The sequence below is a fragment of the Lissotriton vulgaris genome, chromosome 12 (assembly GCF_964263255.1).
Source record: "Lissotriton vulgaris chromosome 12, aLisVul1.2, whole genome shotgun sequence".
Taxonomy (NCBI): domain Eukaryota; kingdom Metazoa; phylum Chordata; class Amphibia; order Caudata; family Salamandridae; genus Lissotriton; species Lissotriton vulgaris.
The window spans coordinates 505,425,884-505,449,151 of record NC_141700.1 but is presented as its reverse complement, the minus strand read 5'-3'; the positions used below and the strand labels follow the sequence as shown (position 1 = coordinate 505,449,151).

The 23,268-nt window shown below is 43.9% G+C and overlaps 1 protein-coding gene across 1 annotated transcript in view; it reads right to left on the bottom strand.

Moving 5' to 3' along the window:
• GFOD2 (Gfo/Idh/MocA-like oxidoreductase domain containing 2) overlaps positions 1-23,268 on the bottom strand; it is a 178,493-nt gene that overhangs the window by 82,460 nt on the left and 72,765 nt on the right. The window contains exon 2 of the mRNA XM_086945264.1: positions 15,319-15,438. The gene's annotated coding sequence lies outside the window, so the exon portion shown is untranslated. The remainder of the gene's footprint in view (positions 1-15,318; positions 15,439-23,268) is intronic.

Here is a 23,268-nt window from a genome sequence, read left to right as displayed (position 1 = left end):
CAGCGCTCATGCTAACCATCTTGAGTGGATAGGTGGTTAGGGTGCCGGATATGAGCAGCATTGCCAATGTCTTTCTTGCTGTTACTGGACTAAACCTTTTCTTTGTTCTCTGGATGGGATGATGTAAATCACCGATCTTTTAGGTTGGTAAACACATTGAAGTATGCTTGGACTATGCTCATTCATGGCGGTTTGTGTGACCCGGGAGAAAGTTCACGTGCAACTGTTACGTAGATCGATTTTAATGCTTTTCCTTTTCCAGCATTGGGATTCAATTTCTGAGCTAAACTGAAGGGTTATATCCTTGATATATCCAGTCATGCTGTCACATGGCTAAAATACTAATGATTTTTGGCAATGATACAGGGTGTTCTGTTTTAGAAGACACATTAAAAAGAAAAAAAACATTCCTACAGGAGACCCATCTTGTTCATCCTGGTGCATCAATGTCAGTTTCCTTCCATTTTTTCCAAGCCGAGAGGGAGATTACAATCATGAGAAATTGCTGTACCAATAAAATTGTAACTAAGGTCTTAAAAACTTTTCCTGTAAACCTTCATCAAACGAGGAGGCAGGTGAGTCGGTGAGGAATCTGTAGGTAGATAGAGTATCCACCAGAAAGATTGTTACAAAAAGGTAAGTAACTTGATTCTGAGGGATACTTCTCCCTGCAGATTCCTCACCTGTAGAACAGATTACACAGCAATACCCTGTCTCTGAGGAGGGCTGATGAATGATTTTAAACCAAGAAATCCTGAATGACTGGGCTAGCAAAAGGTCAGTCCCTGTGCACCACCGCATTAAGGCAATAATGCTTAACAAAGGTTTGCAAGGAAGCCCATGTTGCTTTGTTACAGATCTCTGCAATTGGGACACCTGAGCTTGAGCTAGAGAGGAGGACTTGGCCCTGGTGGAATGGGCTCTGGTCCCTTCAGGCAGCTTCTTCTTCGCTAGGGCGTAGCAGGTATTCATGCAGAGGATGATCTAACGGGATAGGGTCCTCTTCTGAACTTCTTGATTAGCCAGAGACCAGTCCCAGGATGCTGGTTTCCCAGCCAGGGAAGACATGGCTTGGCAGTTCGGGCTGGACTGTTCCCATGAGGTACAGGGTCACACTGATTTGAATATGGCCATGTCTGAACTGGGGTGGCGGAGTGAGCTAAAGAATTATGATGGATTAAACCCAGATCAGTTGACTGGGGATGAGTGCTTGCAATGTTCAACACTCAGTCCATCATCCCCTTTGGTTTTGCTTTATTCGCCCTAAGTTGGCAGGGTATGCCCAGAAGCGGGTCCCTTGCTCACTTTGCCACTGGATTCAAGCTAGCCTGGCTGATGACGGCTGATTAGCCAGAAACCGGTCCCATGATGCTTGTTTCTAGTCCAGGGAAGACATGGATTGGCAGTTCGGGCTGGACTGTTCCCATGCGGCACAGGGTCAGACTGATTTGCAGATGGTCATGTCTGAACTGGGGTGGCGGAGTGAGCTAAAGAATGATGATGGATTAAACCCAGATCAGTTGACTGGGGGTGAGTGCTTGCAATGTTCAACACTCCATCCATCATTCCCTTTGGTTTTCCTCTTCTGAACTGCCTTCCCCTTTTTGGCTCCACAATAGACTACGAAGAGATGGTCGTAGGATCAGAATTCCTTGGTGCGGTCCAGGTAGTAATTAAACACTTGCCTAGGATCCAAATAATAAAACCATTCCTCCTCCTTCGTTGGAAGAGATGGAGGATAGAAGGTCGGAAGGGTAATGGATTGGGCAAGGTGGAAGGGAGTGACAACCTTAGGAAGAAAAGCAGTTGTGGTTCGCAACACCAACTTGTCTGGAAAGAAGTTAGTCAACAGGGGGAGGGGAGGGTGGTACAGATAATGGCCTGCAAGTCATTGACCCTTCCAGCAGATGTGATGGCAATCAAAAACACAGTTATGAGGGGCAACATGTGAAGGGTATAACCGTGCAGGGGCTCAAGCGGAGTTTCCCATAAAAATGTGAGAACCAGATTCAAGTTCCATTGAGGCATCACAAAGAGAGTGGGAGGTAAAAGATTAGTCATGCCCTTACGAAAACATACAACAACAGGGAACTTAAATAGGGATGGCTGATCTGGTAGACAGAGGAGAGCAGACAAAGGATCTAAAATAGCACTTCACATTGCCGATGGCACATCCCCTTTGAGCTAGGGAGATCGCAAATCGAAGCACTTTGGATAAATTGGCCTCTAAAAGATCCACACCATTATATGCACACCATGCAATAAGGTTGGCTCCTCTTCCTGAGTAGTCCAGTTTAGTAGAAGGGAAACGTGCAGATAAAATGAAGTCTACCACCTCTAGTGACAGCTGAAAGGAGCTCAGTTGTCCCTGCTCAATCTCCAAGCATGTAGGTGGAGGCCTTGGAGATTAGAATGCAAAACCATTCCCCTCAACTGCAAGACAATATCCAGCCTGACTGGCAGGTGGAACACACATGAGAAAGACCAGGAGGTCTGCATACCACTCCCTTCTCTGCCAATCCAAGACTATGAGAATGACTTGGGCCCCGTCTTGCCAAATCTTCCTCAGAACCTGATGAATCAAGGGTATGGGGGGAGGGGGGAATGCATTGTGCAGATGAAAGTTCCAACTCAACTGAAACTGATCCCCGAAAGCACCCCTCAACCGATACTGGAGAGCGCAAGACTGCTGGCACTGAGCACTTTCTGAAGAGCCAAACAAGTTCATCTGAGGAGTCCCAAACTGAGCAAAGATGTTCTGGACTACCTCTGGTAGAAGATGCCATGACTCACTGATCCAAAGTAATGGTTTTCCAGGCCGAATGAAAATGAGAGACCCGCCCTCCTATTGGCTTTGTGTGCTGTTGGATAAACAAACCAGGCCTGCTTTCCTGTTGGAGCTGGGGGGAGGAAGAGAAGGAGGAACGTTACAATGCAGATTCATAGCCCCATCCTCTGGAGCAACTCCTGCACTGGCTGATGAGTAGGTTAGGTTGCTGCTTCAGTGTCTCGGACAATAGAGGAACCTCTGCAGAAAAAAAAAAAGGCCAAAAGGACCGGAAGGCCATGGATGGTGGTGAGTGAGCGTGTAGTAACTTTTAATGTTTTAAATCCATCCAGTGCTGAATCAGACTTATCGAAAAACCGGAGCATCCCGCCAGAGGGAAGGTCCATCAGACTGGACGTCTGAGGAGAAGTTGGACATCCATAGCCACGCAAGGCAACAAATGGACATGGAAGTCTCCATAACAAGGGTGATGGAGTCAGCTGTGTCAAGTCTGGATTTAATGATGTAGCAAGAAGCATTTTTGGGGGAAGGCGAGCAAGAAGGCCGTTAGCATTCAAGGATTTTAGTGCCATTCTCCCTGCCAAGAAAGCTTTCTTTACCCAAGCCTCCAGCCTTTTATACTCCCTGTATGAAGGTGTTGTAGGGAAAGCCCCATCCAACTGAGTATTGGAGCAAGAAGCTTGAATAACAAGGCTCTCTAGTGACAGGTGCGTGACGAGGAACTGCGGGCCGCCTGGTACCGAGCGGTAGCTGTGGGCCACAAGACACTTTACTGTTAACTTAGATAAGGGTTTCTTCCAAGTCTTCAGTACAGGTGTCAGTAAAGACTCACTGACGGGCAGGAAGGGTTCTGCTATGACTGATGATGAGAAGAGGACTTCAGTACGCACGCTTCCGATGCCAGCGTTAGTCCTTCACCCCGGCCATAAAGAGTTTGGCACCCTGCTCTTTGATGGCCTTCGGGTTCATGCTGAGGGTTCCATAAGGAATTTTCAGGCATCCTGGTGTGTAGACTGCTAGAAGTCTTATTTTTCAAGAAACTTGAGATAAGCAGTGACCGTGATAATCCCTAAACTGGATAAAAACTGAATGGGACGCTCCTGGTATTGAGCACTGTCACTGCTAAATACAAATGCAAAAATATTGAGCAGGGTGATAGAAACTTGTCTGGAGACGGATGTCCATAAACAAGATAAAAACACAATGGAATGTTCCTCTTATTGCCTATTGTTGATGCTAAATGCAGATTCACAAATACTGAACAGGGTGATAGAAACTCATCTGGAGAAGGTAATCCACACTCATGTCGACCATGAATAATGTGTATTTATTTCTGGATGGAGCACAATGCTGAGAAGCGTCCACCATGTGCAAGAATCTATACATATATACACACAAAGTGCGTTCATACGATGTGCATTCTAGTCACAAAAATGGCTTTTGACGATAGTCTGGAAATTGCTGTTTATGGCGCTACAATGATACTACCTCAGTCCAATCTTCAGGTCATATATGTACTTCAATATACAACACCCATGGCTTGGTTTAGAACAGGAGATATAGTCTTGGAGAAACTGATCCTAGCTAGGAGAATTTGCCAGGGTGTCCGCTTGCCTGATTATTATGTGCCCTGGCAACAGAGTCATTGGCTATTACCCCTTAAGTGCTGCGCATGTTCACCGGCAGATGGCACCACTACCCCCGTAGTGCTGCCGTCGGCCGTTGAACGTTCGAACTGCACCTGCGCAATGGAACGTCCAGCACTGGAACTGGACGTTCCATAGCAGTTATGAGGTTAACACTATGTATTCACATGAATGAATTATGTATCAAGATAGGTGGTCCTAGAGGTAAGAGCAGATGACGAATTGGTCTATATTTATGTGGATAACCTACTACACCAACAATTGATGTCCTTCTTTGCAGGAATATCTGGACCAATCACTAATTGGCATGTGTCTCTCCTGTACCCACTGGGAGGCATGGCACTCCTGCCTACAGATCTGTTTTTGACTTGGTCTGCAGTGTCCAAATGTAGGCTTCAGACACATGTTAATTGGGTATATGGATCACACAGGACTTGCCACTATATGTACAATGGAACATAGGCTGAATCACAATAATGACTGCATACCTCCACAGTTTTAGGAGAGGCTGCCTTTTACTTTGACTGGGAGAGTATCTTCAATCAAAAGGATTAGGTCACAAAGATGTCGCTAAAGGTTTCAGCAGGTACCATGGACATTATGCCCTGTAACGCAAAGATCTGGTTAGAATAATTAAAAGTTCTGTGACTTTGTATTGTCTCCTCACCCAACATTAAACTATGTGATCTAAACCATCTATAAAGCAAAGAACGCTGGGTCTTACTGACCTGGAGCTATATACTTAGCCACACAACTACAGTACCCAACACAATGATTGGAAGAGGGGCCAAAAACGATAAACGGCTAATATGTTACCACGAGAACAGAATCAGGATGCAGGACTTCTGACAGGGGCCAAGGGAACGTGAGACAGCACCATATCTAATTAAACTGATGTCCCACATCTAGAAATATTACATGAGGTGTATAGTATGCCATACCATCCCAACTTGCGGCATCCTTAAGTGGTTGTCCCCACTTGCATGTACTGTTAATAAAGGATGTGGCGATCTCTTGGAGACAAGGTGATTGATTTGATATAGGTCATCTAGATACAAGACAGATTCAACACTTTTAAGGAGGCACAAAACCTGGATGGGATACAGAGGGGAGAATTATCCCAAACAATATACAATTACATACACAGTGGTGACTGTTCCTGAACTGACATCAAGTAAGCATGAAGTCTCACCTTGACAGACATTGGAAAGATGAATGTGGCAAACCTATATTGAACTCACAGTGGGAACCCAGATTAGGTCAATTTATTGCAGTGCTAGATGCAAGTTCACCCAACTTAAATATCTACATGGGATGTATCGGATTCTGAAAACACTACATAAAATTGATCCAGGCAGAGAAGGGGACTTCTCTAGATGTACAGCAGAAGAAGCAGATTTCATTCATATGACGTGGTCTTATGTCATAATACAAGGTTCCTGGGAAGGATATATCTAAAACATTCAGGGGGTAGTGGGACCCATGGTGAACACAATATTGTCATTTGGGGTGTATAAGAAAAGAAAATGTGGTACCAGTAAGCAATGTTCTCTCTAATACTAACCAGGAGATGGTCTGCCATACATTGGCTCCATCCAGGGTGCCAGAGAATGGAGAAATTGCTTAAAGACGGTTAGCTGGAGAAATGGCCTAAAGACAGCCACAAATGGTCAGTAGCATAGAAATTGCAATTGATAAAAACCAGAGCTGTAAGTTAAAGTCGGTCTGGTTACAGTTGTTAACAAATACAATTTGATTAACTAAAAAGAACTTGGAAAAAACCCAGAAACGATCAAAAAGCAGATAGCGGTCTGGACAAAAGGAAATTGTGGATAAATGGAATGTCTTTGATGCCTGGTGATTACTTTAAAAAAAAAAATAGGAATACTGATTTATCTACCAGCTTATTGGTGTGGAAATTAAAAGTTTTACAGGTTTGAGGTGGGAATTTGCTGCATTTTTGCAAGACTGGCACACACAGCCCGAGGGGAAAAATTGTTTGGGTTTTAACATTGTGATTTTCTTCTGGGATTTGGCACACAGCCTTGGGTAGGTTTCCTTCTTCCTGACAGTTTTATTGTAATATTATAGGAAAATACCAAATAAATATAAAAAGAATAAATTGGAGAAAAAAAATTCATAATATTTGTAGGTACACACAATGAAAAAAAGATGACAGCAAGAACCTTTCAGTGTTTAAAATAGAGGGAACTTTTTAAGTACGTTTCAAAAAGGCTCCAAAGATCTATGGTCTTGCTCGACGTGGAGTGCTTCATCAGGAAGTAAGATTCTAAAATATCTGTATTCTGCCCTTTGATATCTTGTATTAGACTCAGACACCTATTTTCAGTGACGACTTGACAAGCTATAATGACATGGAAAATTAGAACGTTCACATCACTTGCCATAGACAAACCAAAAGGGCTGTTTGAAAGGTAACATCAAAAGAACCACTAGATCTTAGTTAACTGTTCAGCCAACTGCTTCCCAAAAACGTTGGATAGGCGGGCATGTATAAAACCAAAACCAATGTATCCATTCAGCACAATTGGAACAAGAATGGAGCAAATTAGTTGCCATAAAATTTCAACATGTAGTGAGATACAAACAAGCAGAGTGCAATATTGTTAAAGGCTGCTTAGAAGGGATGGCTATATGGCTGTCAGTAGAAGCTTCTGGAAATACTGATTATATACTGAAGCACCTAGACACTTGGACTCTTTGCTTGACAATCTACTTGTGTTCATAGTGAGTCGAAGAAAACTGATCTGGGCAAGATAAACGGATACAGACAAACAGGCTAAAGAATGAATCGGATGCGGAGCAGGCAAGCATAAAGAAAAATGAAACCACAGGTTAAAAATATATCTGAGATTATTTTAATACGTTAGGTTTGGGTAGTTCATATTTAGTGGCTGTTTGCAGCAAATTCTAGAAAACATAACTGAGGTAAAACTGAGATGCACATTAGAGAGGTAAAGTCACCCCAGCCCTACAACCTTCATCAGTGAAAACACAAGGGAGCAGATGATTGCCACCAGAGAGGTAGTTCTCCATGGAAAACTGAGCATCACAGACTTCCGACGATGTTAAGACTTTTTAATACTGTACCTCAAGTATTTTTAGAAGTTATTGAGTTTTTGCCTGTAGGGGCTAAAATTATGGCTTTTTCCCCACTCAATAAGATGGGCTTAGGGACCTGTGTAAAGAATTATAGGCCAGTTTCATTATTTGATTCCGTGGTTAAGCATTTAGGCAAAAGATTGCTGGACCAGCGTTCTTTTGTATGGCTTTGAATAAGCTGTGACATTCTCTCCCTATATGTTTCTGGACAGCACGGTTTCCCCCAGTGAGATCATCCTCTTTCCATCGCCCCACTCTTTCCAAACAAAATCCTTTCAATACGCTCTGCTTTCTACTAGCATTGCCTTTGCCACCCCTCTGAACACTTTCTTCACCATCTATCATACCACATTACCTAACAGCCATCCTCTTCTTCTCAAACACTTGTCCACCAGATGACGTAAATATTACTGCTTCTGTGCACATATGGGTATTTATATAGAGGGGGTTTCTCCCGCCAATACAACCTTATCAATTGTCACATGCAAAGGTGTATGTATAAGTTAATTTCAGTTTTCTTTAATATAAAAAGAGTGACTGAGGTGGAACAGTAATTCTTGTCAGGGGCACATGCATTTATACCTGCAGCCCTGTACAGAAGCTGCATATCAGCTGTCAACGGTGAAAGGTCTGTTTTAACTTCAAATGTCTGGGATTTTCTACCAATATGGAATAATCCAGAGATGTTGTTACAACATAGCAGGGTATTTTGAAGACTTGGAGAGACAGCGGTCTGCATAAAATTAATCTTTCAGTAACACAAACAAAGTCTTACTTTTTTGGAGTTAGCTTAGACACCTTTGACATGAGTTGGTAAAGCCAGCCATTGTTAAATGTATTAGATCACACAAGGTATATTTTCAAACTTACAAACAGAGATTCATCTTGGGTGGATATTCAAAGGTGTAAACGGGTCTAGGTATGTGTTTTTTTCTTTACAGTGAGAATGGCCACACCTCCAGTGAGAGCTTTTCTTAAGTACATTTGACTATTATAAGTAGTTGGGGAAAGACATATCAGAATATAAGCTGCTTATGATGCACACAAAAAGTAAATGATGGCATGTCTACTGGATACCCCCAAAAGAAAATTGGTTTTAGGCTATACTGGACCCCAATGAAGTTCGGGGAAAAAGTAATTGAATAACTAACTTGTATTGAAAAGTAGTAGCAACACTAATATAGAAGACGAGGTAACCTTTACAGCTGTAAATATAAAGACTTTCTTTGAGGGAATTTGGCAAAACATTTTAGTAATCGTTCCCATACCTTATCAGAAAGATTTATTAGCTTTTACTACACACAGTTACATTGTGATTTGGCAAAATGTTATGTTATGTAGTTCCTACAAATCTATAAAGGTTTTCTACGTTTAGACAACAAACTGAGGGATTGGTGTTCAGACTGATTTCAGGCACCTCCAAAGGATATGTTAGTCTGTGGACCGGCTAGCTCAGAGTGCCACTATAAGCCCCACAAACATACCAAGGAGTGAATTTTTTCTGGCAACCATCGAACATGCCAACCCTGATCTCTCAGGGATTGTGGACACAGTACAGTACTCTTTGCTCAGTCACTCGTGCTCACTTTGTCTCAGAGAGATACACAGAATAAACGGAGGGGACGTTTTCATTTATAGGACGTTTTCAATAAGTATTTATTGAACCAGTCTCATTCTAATATAAAATATGTGTGCTGCCACAACCATTAAACAGAAACAGATATATACGATTACAAGCACCAACAGAGAAAATAAAAGGTAGAATTCTACCATAGTGCTAAAACAGTGAATATGTGCAGGCATATAGTTACAGGGCAGTAATCATGCTTACTCCTAAGTTGCTAAGTGTACCTAAAGTATACCTAGCATGTAGGTAGGTGGAAAGCCAAATATTTCCCTAGGAAAGAGCCAACCCCATTACCTGAAGGAAAAAAACGAAGGACCTGTCTTGGTCTTGAGTTGGACACCCCGCAAGGGATGTCAGACCACTGCTTGCTGGAGTGTCTGCGTGCAGGTACTTCAGCGTCGTGTCAGAAGGGATGTTTCTCCTTTGGCTTGGCCAGTGAAGATTTGGTACTTATATACCCGAAAGGTATCCTCAGGGGTTCTACCTAGATGTGTCATGGTACTGTGGGCCTGCCGGCCAAGGGTGATGATAGCAGTGACTTTTGTACAGAGTTATCATGTAGAAGAAGGTAATCCTGCTGTGATACTAAGAATCCTCATATATAATAAATGAGGCCAGTTTTCTAAGAAAACCACACAACATTTATTCAGCAGCTAACTGTAGGAAGGTGGATACCGGACTATGGTTACCCCAGATGTTTTGCCTTGTGTTTAGCTGGTTTTCGACTTAGTTGGCCTGGTTCCCTGCTAATCAGGGCCCCAGGCGATCTGCTCTCTCTTTAAAATGGACTCCATGTACCCTAGGTGCATACTTAAATTGGCTTGGGTCACCTTATCAGCCCCTGTACAGTGCACTATAGGTGCCCAGGGCATAGGTGCATCCAAGGCCTACCAGGGGGTGCAGCATATCTTTTGCCACCCCTGGCTGGCTATCCAAATTGACACAACTGGCTGATCACTCAGCTGGGGCAAGGTGGTGTAATCACCCCTTGCTTAGATATAGTATACCTATATCTAAACCTATATCTGGACACATATATACCTATAAGTCACTCCTATGGCAGGCCTTAACAATCCTGGAGGCAGAGTGCTTGGTTTTATGTGAGATGGTGCTCTAGCATGAGCTGAGCCTGTCTGCAGCTGTGAGGACCAACTCCCTTAGCTGTTCCGGGATGTTTGATGTTTGATGTTTGATGTTTGATGTTTGTGTGTTTTTATATAGCGCACGCACACTCCATGGAGCATCTTGGCGCTGTGACTTCATTACTAATAGATTGTCAAAAAATATTAACTGAGCTTTGAGATGTTATTTAAACAAGGGTTTTGCATCTTGAATCGGACAGTCCATAGATCCAGGTTTTTAATGATTTTTTAAAGATTTTTTCTGATGAAGATGCTCTGAGGTGAGCCGGAAGTATATTCCAGGCTTTAGCACCTAAGACTGCCAGTGATTTTCCTCCTTTGGTGGCCAATCTGAACTTAGGAATGGACAATGGACAATGGGATATTGCCATACCATATACTCTTAAGTGCATTATAATCCTCACGGTTACTTGCTAACTTTGGTTTGGCTTTATCAAAACATGTCGTGTAAGGTGTCATACGCTTTGGAATACTACCCCCTCGCCAGTCCTGGCGACGGGGGTAGCATTCCACCCTTCTAGAGGGATAAGACATGTTACTTTGCTAAAACGCGGTTAAATCTAACCAAAGCCCCAGCATCACAAAATGGAAGCTGCTGCCACAGACACGAGTCTGACCTCCTACTGCTGACCGAAACTCCGGCAGGGGAGGCGTGGACAATAGATCTCCTGTCACAGGGAGGTGTCACACCACCCAGACAGGAGATGGTGGATTGTAGCAGGGAGGGTTGAATGAAACTAGACACTGCCTGGGGCACACAAGGTGTCCCATGCATAGTCCAGTTCAAACCGGTGCTGGGACCCTCCAGTCCTAGCTCTGGCGCGAAACTGGACAAAGGGAAAGGGGTGTGACCACCCCCTTCCTGGGTCCCACCCATAGGAGGGACCTAGCAGGTGATCCAGCCCACAAATTTGGAATAAAGGTGGGAGTAGTGCTAGTGCACGCAGATTATCCCGACTGAAACTTATGAAACAAAACTCTGGACCCTTCGACATCCTACTCGACGTAGAAGACTGAAGAATCTCCCTTGTGGTGAAGGAGTGACCACCCTGTGCAAACAGGCACCATCCAGCGCCTCACCGTTTGCTTTGTTGCAGTTCCCGCCGGAACTCGAGCGACAGAGTTCGACAAGACCCAGCGTTCCTGCCTTCCAACAGCCCAATCCATAGTCCCAGCAAGTCTGAGACCCGTGGAGGCGACCTGAAGCGTGGGGCTGGCCATCTTGGAAAAACTACGAAGTGCTGACCCTGCAGCTCCCGAGGCTCCCTCGACGCTGTGCATTGGGGTTTGAGAAGCCCCAGCCCCGAGCAGCTTTTGCACCAAAGCTCACCCCTCCACACTCTCAGAGTGCTGGGTGGGGCTCTTCTGCATCTTTCTGCTCGACGCGTTGGTCCGGTCGCTTGCCCGTTGGCTAGTGGCCCCAGTACAGACGAACCTTTGAATTTGCTCTGCCAGTCCGGTTGCTCTGGACTGTCCCTCGCTCCCCTGAAAAGGAGCACCCGCTCTGACCTTCCTGGTCTGAGTAAGAAGCGAACTTCGAATCCTGTATGGGTTGCGCTTGCCAAGGTTTGTTTGCTCCAATCCGGGAGCCGACACCGCCGACAGCGAGAGCCTTCGTGGGACAGCTTGTGATCCACTCCTGGACATCCTCTGTGCCCCAGAGTCCACGTAGCAGCGGAGACAAGCTTCACGACAACCACCTGATTGCACCCGACATTGCCTGGTTCCTTCCCGGTTCCACTCTGGTCACTGCTGAGTGACCCAGACTCTGTCCCCTCTGCTTTCAGGTTCTCTACATCTTCGATCCTCCCTTCGATCGCACCGGACATTGCCTGGTTCCTTCCTGGTTCCACCCTGGTCACTGCTGAGTGACCCAGACTCTGTCCCCTCTGCTTTCAGGTTCTCTACATCTTCGAATTTTCCCTTCGATCGCACCGGACACTTCTCTTCTGGCCGCCTGCAGCATCTTCATCTTCAGGCTCCATAGATCTACTCGACGAAAGCCGACACGGCTTTGCACCTGTGCACCCGCTTCCTGTGGGTGAGGCAACTCTTGAACGCCGGTGCTCCTGTAGTGGTATACAACTCTAGTGTTTAAGTCTAAAGTTTGGTATTTCTAGTCCAGTCGGAAGACTCCTAAAACTGTAACTCGATAACTTTTACGCACCATTGACTTTGCATTGGTGCATGTGTGTGCTTTCAGCGCTGCACCAGATTCCTGCGGGTTTTTCACGACTTCAGCATTGCTAGTCCCGATTAGTCCCAGCGATTCTCCAGGCCCTAGGCCTGACCACTGTTCGATTAGTGATACTTATACCACTTATTTAGTATATGGTTTGAGTGGCCCCTGGCCTCATCCAAATTGTGCAACTTTCATATGTTTTACTGTGCTTTTGTTTAAACGCTTGTGCTTCTATACTCATAAAGAGTCTAGAGGATTATTCTGAGAATAAATACATATATTTTTATAACATAACTTGTGTGGTGTCCTTTCATTTGATATTACAGGATTGTGATTGGTAGAACAGCTGGCTTCACATGCCCTCTTGTGTTTGGCCTGAAGGCTGCTTAGTCCATGCTACCCTTAGGATAGCTTGTCTATAAGGTTGACTTACAACCGCCACCGTAAGGGATTGTTTGGACTGATACAAGGTGCCCCCAGAATTGGAGACATCATATATCAGGCCAACTTCTCACACTAACTATTCAAAAGGTCAGCGCCAGAGCAGTCATGTAGAGCAAGGTAGGACAAATGTAGGTAAAAGGTTGTGCCACTACCTGGGCCTATAACGGGTACATTGGGGCTCATTACAGTTACTAGTTTTCTAAATATTCACTTTTTATTTCTTTATATGAATCGGAGTGGAGTCATACAATCAAGTTTCAACAATAAATTTGGCCTTGAATTTGCATAGGAATATGCTACTCATAATTTACATTATGTTAAAATATGAATAAAAGCGCATGGTTTACCCTGTAATTGCTATGGTAAGCTTGGTTCATTGCAAGAGAACAATGTAGGCAGATCCAGGATGACCACATATGCTTTTTTGACTGGTAAAGAATGATGAGGGTTATTAGATTAAATATTGGGGCATTGTTTTCCCAACAATCCATCTGTGCCAACATTCACTCATTCCATCACTGCTCACACAGGTGGACATCAAACAACAGTCACTCCCATTCTTTTTCCAACGGTCTTCACTCTTGGCCCATGTTATTCTTATTTCCCTGAAACTGAAACTGATGGAAAAATTAGGCGCACAGAGAGTTCAATCACCCCCATTTAGATCCCACATGGGACTCCATGTGGTCACTCCTGCACCCTGTGAATCTAGAGTAGTGGATGCAGCACTCCTGGGCCCTCATCCCTAGATTCCACCACCTGCTGCCTCAAGTAATACTTTCTAGCACACGACCCAGCCCAGTTCTGGCATATCAAGGCTTGTTCCAGACCAGCTCCATGGGTATGAAACAAGCCACCATCATCACCAGCACATGCCTGCATCAGCACACCAGAGGAAGAGGATCCAGCATGTTCAGAAAGGCCGGGAAACACAAACAGATGCTACTTCTTGAGTGTGCTTCTGTTCTGTCACAGGGATGTAATGGAGTTCCCAATGCAACAAACGCCCTAAAGCAACATCAAGAAATAATAGAATTAAATAACTAAGGGAATATCCTGTTGCGTAGGTTTAGGACGACCCAATTGTCTAAACCACCTTTCTAATAATCTCCTGCTCTTGGGTAAACTTCAAGTGGAAGCAAGAATAGAAAGTTGCAAAATTGTATAGTAAATAAAATTGAAACCAAATTTGAGTGTAATGACCTTTCTATCTGCTACTTATTATTCCTAGTCCATCTATATTGTACCCTTGGAAAGATTTGGTGAAACCCACTATTGAAACATTTTGAAATTAGTACCTTGGAAACACACCAAGCGTTTGTCAAGAAGAGTCTTCTTGTTGCAACACTCAGTGACAATTTACTTTTGGAGTGCTTGAGCCTTTTGTGAAAAACCGTAAGATATTGAGTGAAAGGACTGGAAATGAATGAACTGGACCTCAATATGGCTATATTGTGAGAAATTTGCGTTTTAAGGTGCTGGGGAACTCTTCTAGTTACTTTTAGTGCTTGTTTCTCCTAACAGACATGACGCATTCTCCAGTATAATTCTTAACTCGGAAGACGCATTCTCCTAACAGACCAACATCCTTCTAGATAATCAAATTACACTAAAAACTGAAAGAACTCGGATTGTATTGTTTTTAAAATGTTGGGTTATTCTTATATTAAGCTATCGTTTCAGCTTATCTTTTTTATTCATAGCAGACTTTGTTGGATTTTGGCAGAATATCCAGGCCGGAACGACCTACATACAGGAAAAAGAAATCATACAGCAAATTCTCATATGCAGGGAAAACACTACAACACGCACACTTGGTCCCCAACCCGCCGCACATGCCCACAAATCAGCAATTAAATCATCATTCAGATAGAGAACAGGACCCTTCTGCTAACTCTCAAGGCTCTGCATTAAAGTGTTGTATTTCAGCTTCAAGTTGAGACTCTAGGGTGGAATCCAGGGCCAGGGCTATGCCTAGGTAATCGGCCCATCATTGTCAAATCTTTGAATGTTTTAGCAGGCATCCGTGTGCCTGAAACACTGAAACCTCTAGCCTCATACAGTAATCCATCCCCCTCTTCCAGGCTTCAAAGGCGATTTAGGGGGCTGCCAAAATCTAGCAATATCCCTTTTCGCTAATGTAAGGCCCAGAAATAATAGAATTTTTGTATTATTGGTTGTCACTTATTCCCTCAGTACTATGAAGTAAGAGTGATTTTGGGTCTATTGGGATTTCCCAAGAAAGGACCTCTCATAGGCAGGACGTCAGCCCCCCACCCGCCAAAAGGAGGGGGCGGGGCCAATGACACCCATGCGCCATAGTTGAGATCTAATATAGTATGCTCTATAATTCAATTTTAACTTACCATGGTCCCTATCGCCTTCTTTTGTGCAAAGCTGGGGTCTGATGGTTGCGGAGTATTTACAACAGCTCGTAAATCGTCAAACATCTGAATCCTCTCATATCTTCAGGCACAATTATGTTCCTGAAAAAAAAAAGACATATCAGTTAATAACGTCATTCTAAAAATCCAAGCAAAGTTATGATAAATGCAGTGTTTCACAGCCTCCTTTCCAGTCACATGGACACGTTTGTACTTAATACTAAACTGAGTGGTAAGTTCAAGCATCCAAAAAGTCACATTTCCAGGGCCAATCACACCAAAATTATCGGGGCACTAGTAAAAAAAAAATTCTATATGAATCACTCCTTGCAAACATTTGAAGGTGTCCGTTCCAATAGAGCTCTTGCAAAATGTTCAATACATGGACAACCTGATCTACTCTTAAAAAAAAAAAATCGACTTTTGTAAATGTGAAGGACTACCAATACATTCAATTCATTGATATGTTTATGCAAAACAAAACTTTATTAATTGTTCATCATTTATCACGTAGATCACTGATACGTAAAACATGATCTCCTTACTTTAGCCAAAAGTCAATGTTCCAAGTGTTGTCTGGTACATTTGAAATCTATTTAATGATTATTTATAGATAAATTAACCTCTTCAGCAGTTTCAAAATACACACCCATCACCCAGGAGGTGATGTTCTTCTTGCGGAATCAATCTCCAACTGAGCCATTCAACTACCTCCTGGCAGAATCATCACTCTCACGCAGCAACCATGGAAGCTGTAACATGCATAACATACACAATACATGCAGGTGCCACACTTGACTGTCAAAAATTTAATTTCTAAATTGGAATTTAAAATGTTTGGGATACTTAGAACATCTACCAACCATAAAATAATTTACACTAGTGATCCTACATGGCGGGGCAAGCGGAGAGGCCTTTGGAACACTGCTACAGCCTGAAATCTCTACCCCTACCCTTCTCAGCAGCATAAACACCGACCGACACCAGAGACTGAACAATAAATCGTAAATCCCACTATGGATAAAGACTGAGCAGAGCCTCAAAATACAAGCTGGAAACTTACTGCTTAAAATATTGGGAGATTATGTAAGTGTCCACTATGTGATAAAGCTTCTTCAACACTTGCCCGTATAAAGTAAGCAAATATTGTGTGATACAAGGCAGCATCATTCAAGTTGTCTGGCCTGACAGTTCTAGTGAAACCGGGGTTGTAATCTCCTCGCCCACCTTTGATCACTCAACCCTCAGGATTCTCCACCAGTGTGTACCCACCTATTTCTTCCAGAGTACATTCAGTTAACAGCTTTATATAATGTTCTTTCACCACTGCAAGTACTGGTGACCCTTACATATAACTTAATTCAATTCAACACTTTTGAACAAGAAAAACAACTCCTTGGCCCTCATTACGATCAGCCCGAGAAATGGGCCAGATTTCCCCCATCCCAATAGGTACCACCAACTGTGTGTAGTTGGGGTGGGGGATAAGGTCCATTATTTAGGATTTGGACCATAAGGGTCAACTACGAAATGAGGACTTTCCCAGAGGAATTGGTAACTCCATGTCCGACTGCTCTAGTATTACCTCATTTTTCCTCGGACTTTCACAATGGAGATTTTGTCTTTTTTAAACAGGTAATCTGTGTGCAAGTGAAACACTTATAATACCGATAGGAATTAGGAAGCCACTCATAACGTGGGTCTCAAGAAGTCGGAGTTGAAACAATGTAACTGAGACAGGGAAATAATTTAAGAGAAGTGGGAAAACTGGGATTTTCAAATATTTCCTAAAAGTGTTTTGGGTACGGCAAGCGATACAGTACGAAGGGAGTCTCAGACATGACTGGAAAGGGGGAGCCGGTATTGTAACCATCCAAGCATCCCTCGCAGAACAGGCATTGAAATACCTCCAAATATTCTAGATGGAGATGATTTCACCAGTGGCAGCTGCTTGTAACTGAAAGCAGTGGGGCGATTAGACTAATATTTCAACCCACTTTCAGGCAGTGTTAAAAACCAGGAATGCCCTTAAGCGCAATCCCAAAGCGTTCAATCATGGCTAGTTATAAACAGTGTTTACAACAGGCAACGATTGAGAACTTTGTAGTTGAGGCTCAAGGTAGTGTAAATTTCCCAGGCTGCCTCATTTTAAACAAAATAAAATATACTTATCTACTCCTCTCAGGTCCCACAGTCTGTGGCTACAAGGCAGCAAGAGGTCTCAGAGTCAACACCACTAACCAATGCAGACGCTGCTCTCAGGCTGTTAACCAGCATGAGCTAAGGTCCAGGATTGAATGAAGCGGTTGACTCAGTGCTCCAAAATACACTGGAAGCCTGTGCATGCTCTCCATCCAACTGTAATACAGCTCAGGTAGGAGGCTTACAGTGTGCAAGGCAGAATGGGCGTTGCAAGACAGCCAGCCAAAGCGCAGCAAACTTTAAAATGTAGTGGGCACTACTCCTCCTCCCCCTGCTGCCAGCCAGCAGCAATGGGCCATCCCATACACTTGCTCGGGCTGGGTGCACTGAAAAATTGTAATAACATCAGGTTTGCTGCGCTGGCAGCAGGGTGAGAGACGCTGCTCCGCCCAAAATGGGAGGAACCACTTTTGCATTTAACACTTCCTAGTCTATCTCCAATCCTCACATATTAGGGGAGGGCTCCACATATCTGGTGCAGCGAGTTTAAAGGGAACATTCCCACAGGACACGTGGAAAAGCCAAAGGATCGGCAATTGCGCGTCATAACCAGTCGGTAAAATAGCAAACTGGTGCTACCCTGAGGGGGGGAAAAAAGTCTTGGCCTGAAAGTAAACCTGGACTGCTACTATTTCCTAGTCCAGTCACGATTCTAACTGAATCTGACTGGCCAATGGTAATCAGACAGAGCCTGATGGGGTGGTCCGACGGGTTTGTGTGTGGGTTGGTTTTATGGCTGTTTGTGGTTTGGTTTTATGGCTGGCTGTGGGTTGGTTTTATGGCTGGTTGTGGGTTGGGTTTATGGCTGCGTGTGGGTTGGTTTTATGGTCTGCTGTGCGAGTTTTACTTTTGACTTCCCTGGTATCAAACTGCCTGCAGAAAGCTCAGATCCATACAGTCTAATATACTTTGGTAAACACTTATACAGCGTGTCTTCGCAAGTATAAACTGCCCCAATTTGCAAAATCGGGCTACTTTTTTTGTCATCTATTTACTAATGGTGGACTTTTTTTTATTTCGGTGCCCGAACCTATTTTCCGACCCATCCAACCCTTGATTCTGATGTCAAACTTCGATCTGTGTAATGGAAAAAGAAGCTATCATCCTTGCTCTAGAATCATATGCCCCTTGATGTTTAACATTCCAGCAATATTGATACGTCATCCTTAAAGTACTGCTGTCGACTCTAATAAACACCTTCCAGAACATTCTACAGGAGTTAGTGCACGTGTTTCACTCTTGCCAGCTGCATTAAGACCTGGTCTCGTGCACTAAGTCCAGATAGAATGGCGCTGACCTAAATGAAATAATGCTAAGCCAAAAAAGAAAACACGTTTAAGTACCCTCCGGTTTCCCTTTGCAAAATGTTTTACATGCATAACAATAAACAAATAAATACAATGAATACCTGAAACCGGATACACGGCCGCCCGTCAAATATAGTTAGTGGGAAAGGAAATAAAAAAGGGACGGTGTTTTTCCCCCTCAGGCTTTGTTGCAACATTACTTGAAACCATAGCAACGAACAGAAGTGCACTCACTCAGAGGAGGCTGTGGGTGGCACATTAGTATGTCTGGCAGCCGGCAGGTGACTACTCATACAGGATTCTCCGTGCCATCCTCTGTAGTTTAGAAGCTGCAGAGGTGGCGCTGGTTCTACACACTACATGAATTCCAGGACTCTTTTGAACTCTGCATTCTACTCTCCAAGAGACCGCGCCAGAAAAGAAATTGCTCCCTGTAGGCTCCACTCTATTAAGCAAGCGTTGGCAAAGCCAATAGGTCTCTCCTTTGAGACCTACTGTTTTTTTAGCCATGCTGTACCCTACAGCACCATAGCTGCTGTGCAGCATGGCTATGTAAAAGGATGTGCGGGTTAGGGGTGAAGCAACAAAGCGGTCAAGCGGAGAAGCAAAACAAGCGAGAGAACATGCGGGCAAAGGAAGAAACATAGGTTAAAGAGCTATGTGGAGTGTGGGGAAGACCCACACAGGTGAGAGAGCAACACAAGTGTGGGTGGGATGGGGCAGAGGAGCAATCCAGGGCGACAGGAGGGAAAACATGCACGCTCATGGAGTGATTAAACAAAAAAGGAAAAAACGAGTTCCCTAAAAGCAAACAGCGGAAGAACAAAAGCTAGCAATTCAAAGAAATGGTTAAAAGGCAATGCTCCATGGGAGGGGCAAACACAAGACTGTCAAGTCAAGTCAAGTCAAAAATAAAGTTTATTTAGACCATTTGATCTATAAACCAGAGATCCTACTTTGTCATATAAAATCAACGTATCACAATTCATATTCATATCAATAAAAAGTCAAATTATCCTAAAAACTACCTTTATACAGTTTAAAACAAGGATTCATTTGGATTATAAAGCTACTTGCTGTTTTTGAGCCTCCTGCCAAACCGGGAACTTATAAACACCCAGCATAAATTTCCCGATGGCTATTGCAATGTCTAAATTTTCCATAACAACTAGAAGCTCCCGTGCTTGAGAACGCACCTCAACCTCGTATTTTAAAAATATCGGACGAAGGAACTGTTTACGTAAATTTAAAAACATATCACAATCCAATAAAATGTGCAAAATATTACATTTCATTCCTAGCTTACACACACATTTGCCATCAGGATGCGTTAAAGCTGATTTAATTGCACTATTTAAAAATATCGGGTTAATACCTATTCTTAACTTAAGAACTTCTATCCTTAACCAACGGTTTGGTAGCAAATCTATATATGGAAAGCTTAAGTCTTTCTCCCAACCTGGGCTCATAAATTTCACGGAGTCCTTCCTTCTCAAATACTCTTGGTCTGTGCCCCTTGAAATTTCTTTTCCCTGTGCTTTTAGTACGCTCTTTATTACATTAGTTTGGAGTGTCAGAGGGTCAATGTTCACATTCAGGTGGTCAGAAATGGCCCGGAGTTTACTTCTTGTTGCCTTGGCCCACTTTAACTCACTGGTCTGGATTTCTTTCATACACCATTGTGACACCTTTGTAACTTCCCCCTGCCCCAATCGATTCCAAAATCTAAGGAGACTCATCTGCACCTGGACATTCCATGCGGTTAGGCCTACTTCCAATCTAACTGCCTGGACCATTACCGACCCAGGAAGAGATAGAAGGGATTTTAAACATTTGCCCTCCTCTTTGTCCCAAGAGCTTTTCCCGTCAATGCAGATTACTTCTGCCCCATATTGGAATTGCGGAGGGACCATAGCCTTAAAGGCAGTCAATAGAGGTTTGTGTGACATATCGCCATAGCTATTGTTGAATCTTTTCAGCCCGCATACCGCTAAATGCGCTTTTAATTTCTGAGCTTCCAAGTGGGTTTCCCACCTCAGGGACCTTGTAAACCATATTCCGAGGTATTTATATTCGCTTACAGTATCTAATTTAGTTTGGCCCAAGTACCAGCTAAATTTCGTACACTTCTTCCCGAAGCATAGAATTTTTGTTTTATCCATGTTTACTGTAAGACGCTTTGCAATGCAATATTCATTAAATACATTTAACTTCCTCTGAAGCCCCACCTCTGTTTGGTCCATTATTACAAGGTCATCCGCGTACAACAGACAGGACAGGTGCTTACCATTTATTTTTGGGCTTGCACCTCTGGCTGTGCCCAAGAGAGGAGGCCAGTCTGCTAAAAATATGGCAAAGAGTAACGGTGCCAAAACGCAGCCTTGCCTCAACCCATTATATATCTCTATTTCCGTTGTAAGGCCACCAGAGGTATCTGATTACTTGTGCCCAATTTTGGCTGTGCAGTTCTTGGATTACCTGCAAAAGGTCGGCAGGAACCTCAAAATTTCGCAATGTCTCCCACAGGCAGTCCCTATCCACCAAATCAAAAGCAGCGCGAAAGTCAACAAAGCAACAAAACAATTTGCCCTGCTGCTCCATGGACTTCCTCGCTACAGCCCACAGTGCGAAGCAGTGATCAACAGTAGAGTGCCCTTCCTTGAAGCCACCCTGCTCTATTGGGACTATTGACTGCCGCTCCGCCCACTCCTTTAACCTGCCAAGGATAATTTTTGAGAAAATCTTTTCGCCAATATCCAGCAAGTTGATCAGCCTGTAGTTCTTAGGGTCCTTCTTTTCCCCCTTTTTATGCAAGGGTCTAATTATGGCCCCTCTCCAGGATTTAGGAAAATGACCTGAGTCCAGGATTGCTGCAAACATGTGAGAAAAAAATCCTGCCCACCAATCTATCTGAGTTTTAATTAAAACGGCGGGAAGATTATCTGGACCTGCAGCACGTGATAGATTCAGCTTTTTAATGGTTTCTTTTACTTTCTCTACTGCGAAGTCTGATTTTAATCCTTCTACGCCCCCTGACCAAGCTGATTTATTCTTCACAATTTCCGGGGTCCTTTTAGCACTATATAGGTTACTTAGGTAATTTACCCAAGCTGCCTCTTCCACAACACAACTCATCGTACCCGGTGCCCTTCCTGTAGCATCCTGTATCAGCCTCCAGAACCCTTTTATGTTTTTATTTTCTATTGTCTCTAAAAGGTTTGCCCAACATTCTTCTTTAAAGATCCTTTTCTGCTTCCTTACTAAATATTTATATTCTTTCTTTAGCCCGAGTAGGAGTTCCAAGTTCCCTAAGTCATAACTATTCCTCTGGCGTCGTTCTATTCTCCGTATCTCACTTTTTTTACTCTGGCATTCTTGATTGAACCCCCTGGGCTTCCCTTTATTGGGCTGTGTTTTTACCTTGGCGTCTTTCTTATCTTTTAGATATACTCTTAGACACTGCACCGCCTGTACTATTTATTTATTTATTTATTTATGTAGTTTATAAAGCGCACAGCTACCCCCGAAGGGGTGTCCCGGCGCTAGAACCTGAGTCTCAGAGGAGAGGAAAGGAACAAGAAGGGGAAGTAGCGCAGTAGATCAGAGTCCAGAGAAGAGCCAAGTTTTGAGTTTGGCCCGGAAGGTGGATTCGGAGGGACAGAATCTAAGATCGACTGGCAGCGCGTTCCAGAGTTTTGCCGCAATGACACTGAACCCTCTGCCACCCATTCTGGATAGTCTGAAACGGGGAGAGATCAGAAGGCATAGGTCATTGGATCTCAGAGATCTGGTGGAACGGGATATGGAAACCCGTTTTTTCAAGTAGTTTGGTCCGCGATCATTGATGGCTCGATGGGTTAGAGTGAGGATCTTAAACTGGATACGGCTGGCCACAGGTAGCCAGTGCAGTTCCCTACGATATGCGGCAACTGATTGACGATAGGGGATATTGCCAATCAGCCTCGCCGCCGCATTCTGAACAATCTGCAGCCGGTCAATTAAGTATTGGGGAGCTCCAGCATAGAGGCTATTAGCATAGTCCAGGTGGGACGTGATGAGGGCATGGGTAACTGTACGGCGGGAGTCCAGAGGGAGATAGGGGAGGATTTTTCTAATCATGCGCAACTTCAGGAAGCAGGCAGAGGTCACTTTTTTAATCTGAGTCTTGCATGAAAGGGAGTCGTCAAACTGGAAGCCCAGGTTACGGGCCGAGTGGACGGGAGAGGGAGCGGGATCGAGTGCCGTGGGCCACCACCAGGAGGAGGGGATGGGGTTTTTCTGGTTAAAAAACAGCACCTCTGTTTTGTCTGCATTGAGTCTTAGATGGTTTTCGGACATCCAACCACTGATGTTATTGAGGCACAAGCGGAAGTTGGAGAACGCGGAGTCAGAGTGGTCTCTGAAGGAAAACACTAGCTGGGTA